This window comes from Centropristis striata, chromosome 5 (assembly GCF_030273125.1).
Source record: "Centropristis striata isolate RG_2023a ecotype Rhode Island chromosome 5, C.striata_1.0, whole genome shotgun sequence".
In the NCBI taxonomy this organism is placed as follows: domain Eukaryota; kingdom Metazoa; phylum Chordata; class Actinopteri; order Perciformes; family Serranidae; genus Centropristis; species Centropristis striata.
Genome location: NC_081521.1, coordinates 15,534,289 through 15,541,824, shown reverse-complemented (window position 1 = coordinate 15,541,824; position 7,536 = coordinate 15,534,289). Strand labels below are relative to the sequence as shown.

Genomic DNA, 7,536 nt, shown 5'->3' with positions numbered 1-7,536 from the left:
AGAGCATAATTTGTCTTTCTCGTGCTCAGATTTGTTCTCCTCATGCTCACATTTTGCGCTCGCACTCAGATTTCTGCTGCTTTCTTTCAAAATGTATGCGTGCACTTAAAAATCACATGCTTGTGGTCACATTTCTTCTGCTTGGACACAAACATTTCGCTCGCACTCAAATATGTCCTGTGCGCACTCAAATCTAAAGTCTACGCGCTCAGATCTCAACTCTGCGCTCTCAAAACTTTTGTGCTCGGACTCAGAACACGCACGTCCTCTCAGGTTGAGGTGTCTGCTCAGACTGAACGATGTCCCGCCCACGCTTAAACTAGTGTGATTCACCAGCCAATAGGGAGACAGCTAGATTATGACCCCCATGGTGACCCCGTCTTAGGTGCGTTGCCTCGCCTTTTTGAGCGCTCCGTCGGGGCGGGTATATGGTCTGTTTGTAAAACTGCGTCTCTCTTAAAATACACCAATTGACCATATTAGCCAGCTATTTGAATCGTCACCTATTTAAGACGCAGCATATTTATGTAGAATTAATCTTAAGTAGTCCTAAAAAGAGTTATCGTAGTTTAGATTATATATATATATATATTTTTTATTATTTATATATATATATTTATTGATTTTTTACTTTTCACTTGTCCAGTGGTGTCACGATAGTCCAGTGGTGAAGGACGCTACCATCTGTTGCATTTTAAACCATGGGACGCCGGTTCGCATCCCGTCCGCTGCACTCTTGCTGCTTGTCTTATTATGATTTACATTTTTAATTGATAAATTAATGTAACAGTAATACAATCCGTGTAACCAGCTGCTTCTCTTATTGAAACGTTTAACAAGAGATGATGGGTAAATAGACTTGGCTACGTGATTAAAAAGGTATAATGAAAAATACACTATGATGATGATCAGGCCCGGGGTGGGTAATCGGGAGAATCGGGAGAGTTCCCGGTGGGCCGCTTCACTGTTGGGCCGGCCGATAATTTATTTATTTATTTATTTGACATTTTTCACGTTAGTCCATCTCCTCTTAAAGTACGCTAAACACGTTTTGCATTCTGACACCGCAGCCTCAGCATGGGTTGTACCATGCGAGGGAGTTCTCCCCTCCCAAATAAAGTTGGTTGGGTCCATAGCCGTCTTTCCAAAAAAAGTTTTCTCAGGTAGGCTACCGATAGCTGGGCCAGCCCTATCTCAACGATACACGTCGGGGAGGATGGATGGGAGGAAGAGGCCAGGAGGGGCTGAAAAAGCCAGGTTGAAGAAAAGGAAGGCATTGGAGGAGGATGCTGCCAAATGTGCCAAGCTTACTGATTTATTTTCGAGAGGACAAACACAAATGGCAACTGGTAAAGAGAGACATAGGCTTAATGCAACGTAACTGTTCGGCTAACGTTGTAACGTGGTTAATATCGTTGAAGCGTTGTCAACCTATTCGCAAGCAAAATATTGAATTGAATTAAAATATAAGCCTTTTTATATCACCTGATATATGGCGATTCATAGACTTTGCAAATATTATGAAAATATTGATAACAAAACTCAAACTTGATCTGTGTAGGCTATGCAGTGAAATTATTTTTTCTTTGTAGCTTCTGAGCAGCAGATAAGCCAGTCTCCTGCTGAAAATGATGAGCCCGAAATTTGCAATGAGGAGGCCATGACTACAGGGACAGGTAGAGAAGATAACAGAGTAAACAATATGAATTAAAGTTATTTAATGTAAGAAAGAGCAGTATATGACAGTGGGATATGTTTCAAATGCTTTATTTATTTTATGCTTTTGTTAATTTATCAACCTACTGTATCCTTGTGGAATAGTGAAATATTTTTTGTTAACTTCTCAGTTTAAGTGGATTATTATTTAACCTTTACATTATCTGTTGAACCATGGTATTAATAAAAAAAACTACAGGATAGTAAGAGATGAACTGTTGCTTCATTTATCCAATTTCCACTACCATGGAAAAAGTGGGCCGGTCTTGGGCCTGGAATTCCCGGGCTGAAAAGTGGCCCCACTCCGGCCCTGATGATGATAAGGATTTGAGGATAACATTTGTGCGTGTAATGCAGTGTATCACAGTCCTATTTAGGCGGTCAAAGCCAGGGGGCGCATAATTAGGCTAATGTTGGTAATACTTTCACTTTCACAAGAAGAAGACTTTGAGCAGGATTCGGAGCGCGGCAGCGAATGAATGGGAGACAGATGGATGGCCAAAGACCTCAAGTAAGTTCATTGCTAAATGTTGCTACAACTCAAAACAGATCGACCATATACAGTAGTTTCAATAACAGTACCGTAATCATTTTGACACTCGTACTTATCAACATATATAGCGGGCCTTCATTGTAACATGTACAACGAAAGTACAATAATTGGCAACGTATGATCGTACCAGCGGCAGGTCGGCACCGGTCGGCACACAATGATGCGCGAGCTGAAGGGAATCCCCGCTGACGTCACTTCATTCATAATGAGTTGCTGTCCCTAGTGCCGACAAAGGCCCGCTATATATGTTGATAAGTACGAGTGTTTTGAGTTGTAGCAACATTTAGCAATGAACTTACTTGAGGTCTTTGGCCATACATCTGTCTCCCATTCATTTGCTGCCGCGCTCCGAATCCTGCTCGAATTCTGCGTCTTAAATAGGTGACGATTCAAATAGCTGGCTAATATGGTCAATTGGTGTATTTTAAGAGAGAAGCAGTTTTAAAAACAGACCATATACCCGCCCCGACGGAGCGCTCAAAAAGGCGAGGCAACGCACCTAAGACGGGGTCACAATCTAGCTGTCTCCCTATTGGCTGGTGAAACACACTAGTTTAAGCGCAGGGCGGGACATCGTTCAGTCTGAGCAGACACCTCAACCTGAGAGGACGTGCGTGTTCTGAGTCCGAGCACAAAAGTTTTGAGAGCGCAGAGTTGAGATTTGAGCGAGCACAGGACACATTTGAGTGCGAGCGAAATGTTTGTGTCCAAGCAGAAGAAATGTGACCACAAGCATGTGATTTTTAAGTGCACGCATACATTTTGAAAGAAAGCAGCAGAAATCTGAGTGCGAGCGCAAAATGTGAGCATGAGGAGAACAAATCTGAGCATGAGAAAGACAAATTATGCTCTCAAACTGAAAATCTACGCTCTTGAATAAAGATAGGATAATTCTTCCATACATATCCATTTTTAGCTAAGTAGCTTGCTAAGCTAACTACTTAGCCAACTTTTCGGCTAAATATTTAGCAAAATAGCTTGATAAGCTAACTACTAAGCCAACTTTTTGGCTAAGTATTTAGCTAAGGAGCGTGCTAAGCTAACTACTGAGCTAACTTTTTGGCTTAGTATATAGCTAAGGAGCTTGCTAAGCTAACTACTAAGCTAACTTCTTGGCTGAGTATTTAGCTAAGGAGCTTGCTAAGCTAACTACTTAGCTAACTTCTTGGCTAAGTTGTTAGCTTAGCAAGCTACTAAGCCAAATAGTTAGCTATGTAATAATACAAAAACTTTTTTTCTTCATAAAGTATGAGAGGCAAAATGGAAATAATGATCTGTTGTTATCAAAAACAAGATATTTAAAGAATACTTGGAATATTTAATCATAAAATAAGTTGATATTAAAAGATGGAGCACAGAAACATACAGCAGCATTAATAACATGGGAAATAAATGCGGGTCACTTTTGACCCATGTTGTGCATTAGAAGGGATGTACACATGTTGTGCATCAAAGGGTTAAATTACATTTGTGAAGCCCTCTGTCCTTCCAGAGGGGGAATCTGTTCGTCATGTCAAGACTATCAGGCATCATTTATTAGGACACTTTCATTTATACTTAGCCACAAATATGCTGCACCACAGTCTAACTGCAAAGCAAAGGTTACAACTGAGAAAAACTGCTTCAAAGTTTTTAACTGGCCAGCCAAACAGCTTATAAGTAAGTGATATGATACTTATTTCTACATGTAATGATAATGTCATTTTTACGCCCAAAAATCATGACGATTTATTTGAAGTTCATTTACTCACAAACTAAACATTCTTTAATTTTTCTCACTGTTATAATTAGTTTAAATGTTTCATGTTTCAGATTTGTTGCTCTTCTAATTATTTGATGTTTTTGATTGAAGATTTAGATGTAATTTACTTAAAAACTAAATCTTATTTTTAAAGATGAATTTATTAAAAGAATCTCCCGTTTCTGTTTTTAAAGCTTTCATTTTGAAATTCTCTTTCAGCGTATTTTTAAAAACAACTGTGCAGCTTTTTTTTTTACATTTATTGTATATTTTTCTATTTATAATTCTTGACCTTTTGTAACATTTCTTTATTATATTATATATTGTTATTGTCACGCCTGGATTCCACTGGATGCATAACGACTCCGACAGGGGTCTGTCCGCAACGGCTGCGTATCTACGCAGTCCGTCAACACCCACCGGATCCGTCTGTGTCGGAGCTGTTGCGGACAGCAGAGTCCCGAGGACGCACGAGATCTCGCGAATTCAATTGATATAACTGGAAGATAATCAACATCTCCTCGTTAATGACTGGAGACAAATCCAGCGACTCCGTCTTAACCAGCGCTAACGAGGTCGGCCGGCTTGTTAACGAGCCGGCCGACCTCGTTAGCGAACCCGAGGTATTTTATTTTGAAAATATACAGGTGTTTTATTTTGTGTCTGTGCAAGACTTCCTGTCCCGAACGATCTGCTCTGTGCTGAATTTATGCGTAGTGCTCCGTCGTCCGACAAAAATAGAAGCTCTGCGCAAGTGTTGCGAGGGCTGTCGGATGGCCCTGCGTTGTCGGACTCATTACGCAGCGGATCTGCAGTCGGTGGAATCTCACACATTGATTATAATGGGTGCGTAACGGCTCCGACGACGGATCTGCAGCCGTTACGCATCCAGTGGAATCCAGGCGTTACCCTTTTTTGTTAATTGTTTTTCTTATATTATCCTATATTGTGGTAGCTTTTGTAATTTGTTTTGTAACTTGGGGCAATCTGGAACAAGAATTTCCTTTGGGATTAATAAAGTTCTATCTTATCTTGTCTTATCTTATCTTATCTTTTTAGTTTTATTCTCTCTTACTTAATGCATTGCTGTGCACCAAACTTTTGTGTGAAAATAAACCTGAGTAATTATTGGGAAAATATTATTAAATAAAAGACATTTTGCTTAAAAACGGCCAACTTAAACGATTTAGTGATTATCGGGATAAATGAAATTTAATCTCATAATTCCCACTGCTCTATTTCTTATTTAAATCTGCATCTCTCTCGTTTTCATGACATTTGCGGCAGGTGGTGAAACAGCGCCCCCTCGGCTCTGCATGCTGGTGAACGACAGGCCGAGCTAGTGGTGGATCAGGGTACTACAGCCGGACGGAGGAGACAGAGGCAGAAGGTGAAGCGGATCACCTGTGATCACCTGTCAGCAGTCACGTGGTCTCTGTTCACCGCTGCTCACTGACTGTCAACACGAAGTTTAACTCTGGAAAACAAATAAACTGTAGAGAGTAAACAAAGAGAAGAACACAAAGAGTCACATGCGGGCCTGGAATTTAGTCATTTTAGGGGCAAGGCCACTTGGCCTTTTGTGTTGTCAATATTTTGAGGGCACAAAGGCCAAAAGCCAGGGCACCAAGGCCATGAAATAAAAACAATGATTTTAAGTCCACGTTCATATTGAAACTAATTTAAGGACAAGTAATGACGCTGAGGAAGATTGGAGTCTCAGTTGAAATAGTCAAGCAGGTAAAGAAACATCTCCTTGTAAAGTAAAATGCACCAATCTTATGCTCTTTGAGAGCGAAATGAGAGCAAACACCTCACATAACATTTTTCACAGTCGGGAGATACCGCATTATAGAATCTTTGTTATCCTATACTGTGTCATTTTTAATTGCTGTCAGCATGCTTTCCACTAGGACATGGAGCAGCCAGCCAGTGTGGAAAAATAGCTGGCTAGAAATTTGGTGCCTCTCACACATTCTAATGCAACTATTCCATCATATACACTTGTCTTAATCATTGCATATTTTAAGAATTATTTTAAAGGAGAATATTTAAGGCATCTTATTTTGACAGTCTTCTTGTAAATTCTGTGGTCGATTCTGTTAACACACTGCGCTCTTATTTTGAAAGCTGCAACTAGGGGTATACCGATTGCAATTTTCTGGTTGATCACCGATTTTTAAAAAGGCTGACCCGCCGATACCGATTTTTTTTTTAACTCACAGCATACACCTTCAATGTTTGAATCTTATTTTATTGAAAAACAATAAGACAGCAGTGTTTTTCTTTAACAAATAAAGAAAATCACAATGTCTGAATGTTGAACTTAAAATAAATAGCAAAAATGTACAGGACAAACTAACAAAAGAACTGCAACCATAAATAAAGTGTCCTGAGTTTTTGGTTTCGTTATAGTACAACATAGGCTACATACAACTAGGGATGGGCATCGATTTTCAAATATTCGAATAGTCATTAAATCATAAAAAATGGAATAGTTCATCATAGCTGGAAGAAAAAAAAGTTGTATTACTGGTGCCTTCCACACGGGGGCTGCGTAGCATTTGATGATACAGTGTGGCGGCTAGATGCCAAGCTGTAGAAGAAGAAACAAACGGAGGGAGAGGAGCTGTATCCCAATGTCAAGGATCCTTCCTAGGTAGGATCCTTCCTTCGGAGTCGGGTCCTCCGGAGGCGAGGCCAGAGTCCTTCCTTTCACTGGTGTAACGCACAAATGGGACAGCCTTCGGAGTGTGCAGCTGTGCGTCATTGCGTAATTGGACGTCCTGCTTAAATTCAGCGCCGCTCTCGGCCTTTTGGCTAAGATCAAGTGTAGTATCTGTTCTTATCAGTTTAATAAACATAAATAAATAAATAAATACATAAATTCAATCAATTTCAAAATCAGTTCACAACATGGATGTGTCTTTGGCATCAGCACTCTGACACATATTTGTGAAAATGGAAAAAGATGCTTTAAGGTTGAATCTCCACGATTTAGCAAGTAAAAGCCACAAAGTGGATTAAACCTGAATATTTCACTGATCCTGGCTGATTTTGGCCGCTACTTAGTTTCATAAAAGCAGCGGCGCATAATTCATCATGGAAATATGTTCTGTGATTTTTAATTTTTTAGTACAGTACAATAACAGTTATTTATAAATAACAATAACGGATAATAGCGGACTTTCGGTCCCTGTAAACACAATAAAGAAATGTATAACTTTCTGAATGGCATAGTTGCACATAGTACATCATCATCGGACGCATATAAATTAACTAACAATAACTTTAGCGACTGAGACGCCATTAATTAACTTAACCGGCAATGTATCAAGATGACGTTTATTATCTTTAGCTAAATATTCTGGCATTTGTTTATGTATATTTGTTTATGTATATGTTTTTGCTTGCCTTTGAACACACGTTTTGTAAGTTATGTGACAACACAACCTAGTGGACCGCTTTGTGAAGTGGTGTGGGGAGAACCACCTGCAGCTGAACGTGAGGAAGACGAAGGAGATGG

General features: G+C 39.8%; 1 non-coding gene across 1 annotated transcript; it reads left to right on the top strand.

The window, feature by feature from the left end:
- Positions 1–6,808: 6,808 nt before the first annotated feature.
- LOC131972413 (U2 spliceosomal RNA) lies at positions 6,809–7,002 on the top strand. The gene has a single exon (XR_009394471.1). It is a non-coding gene; the product is annotated as a U2 spliceosomal RNA (small nuclear RNA).
- The last annotated feature ends 534 nt before the right edge of the window (positions 7,003–7,536 follow it).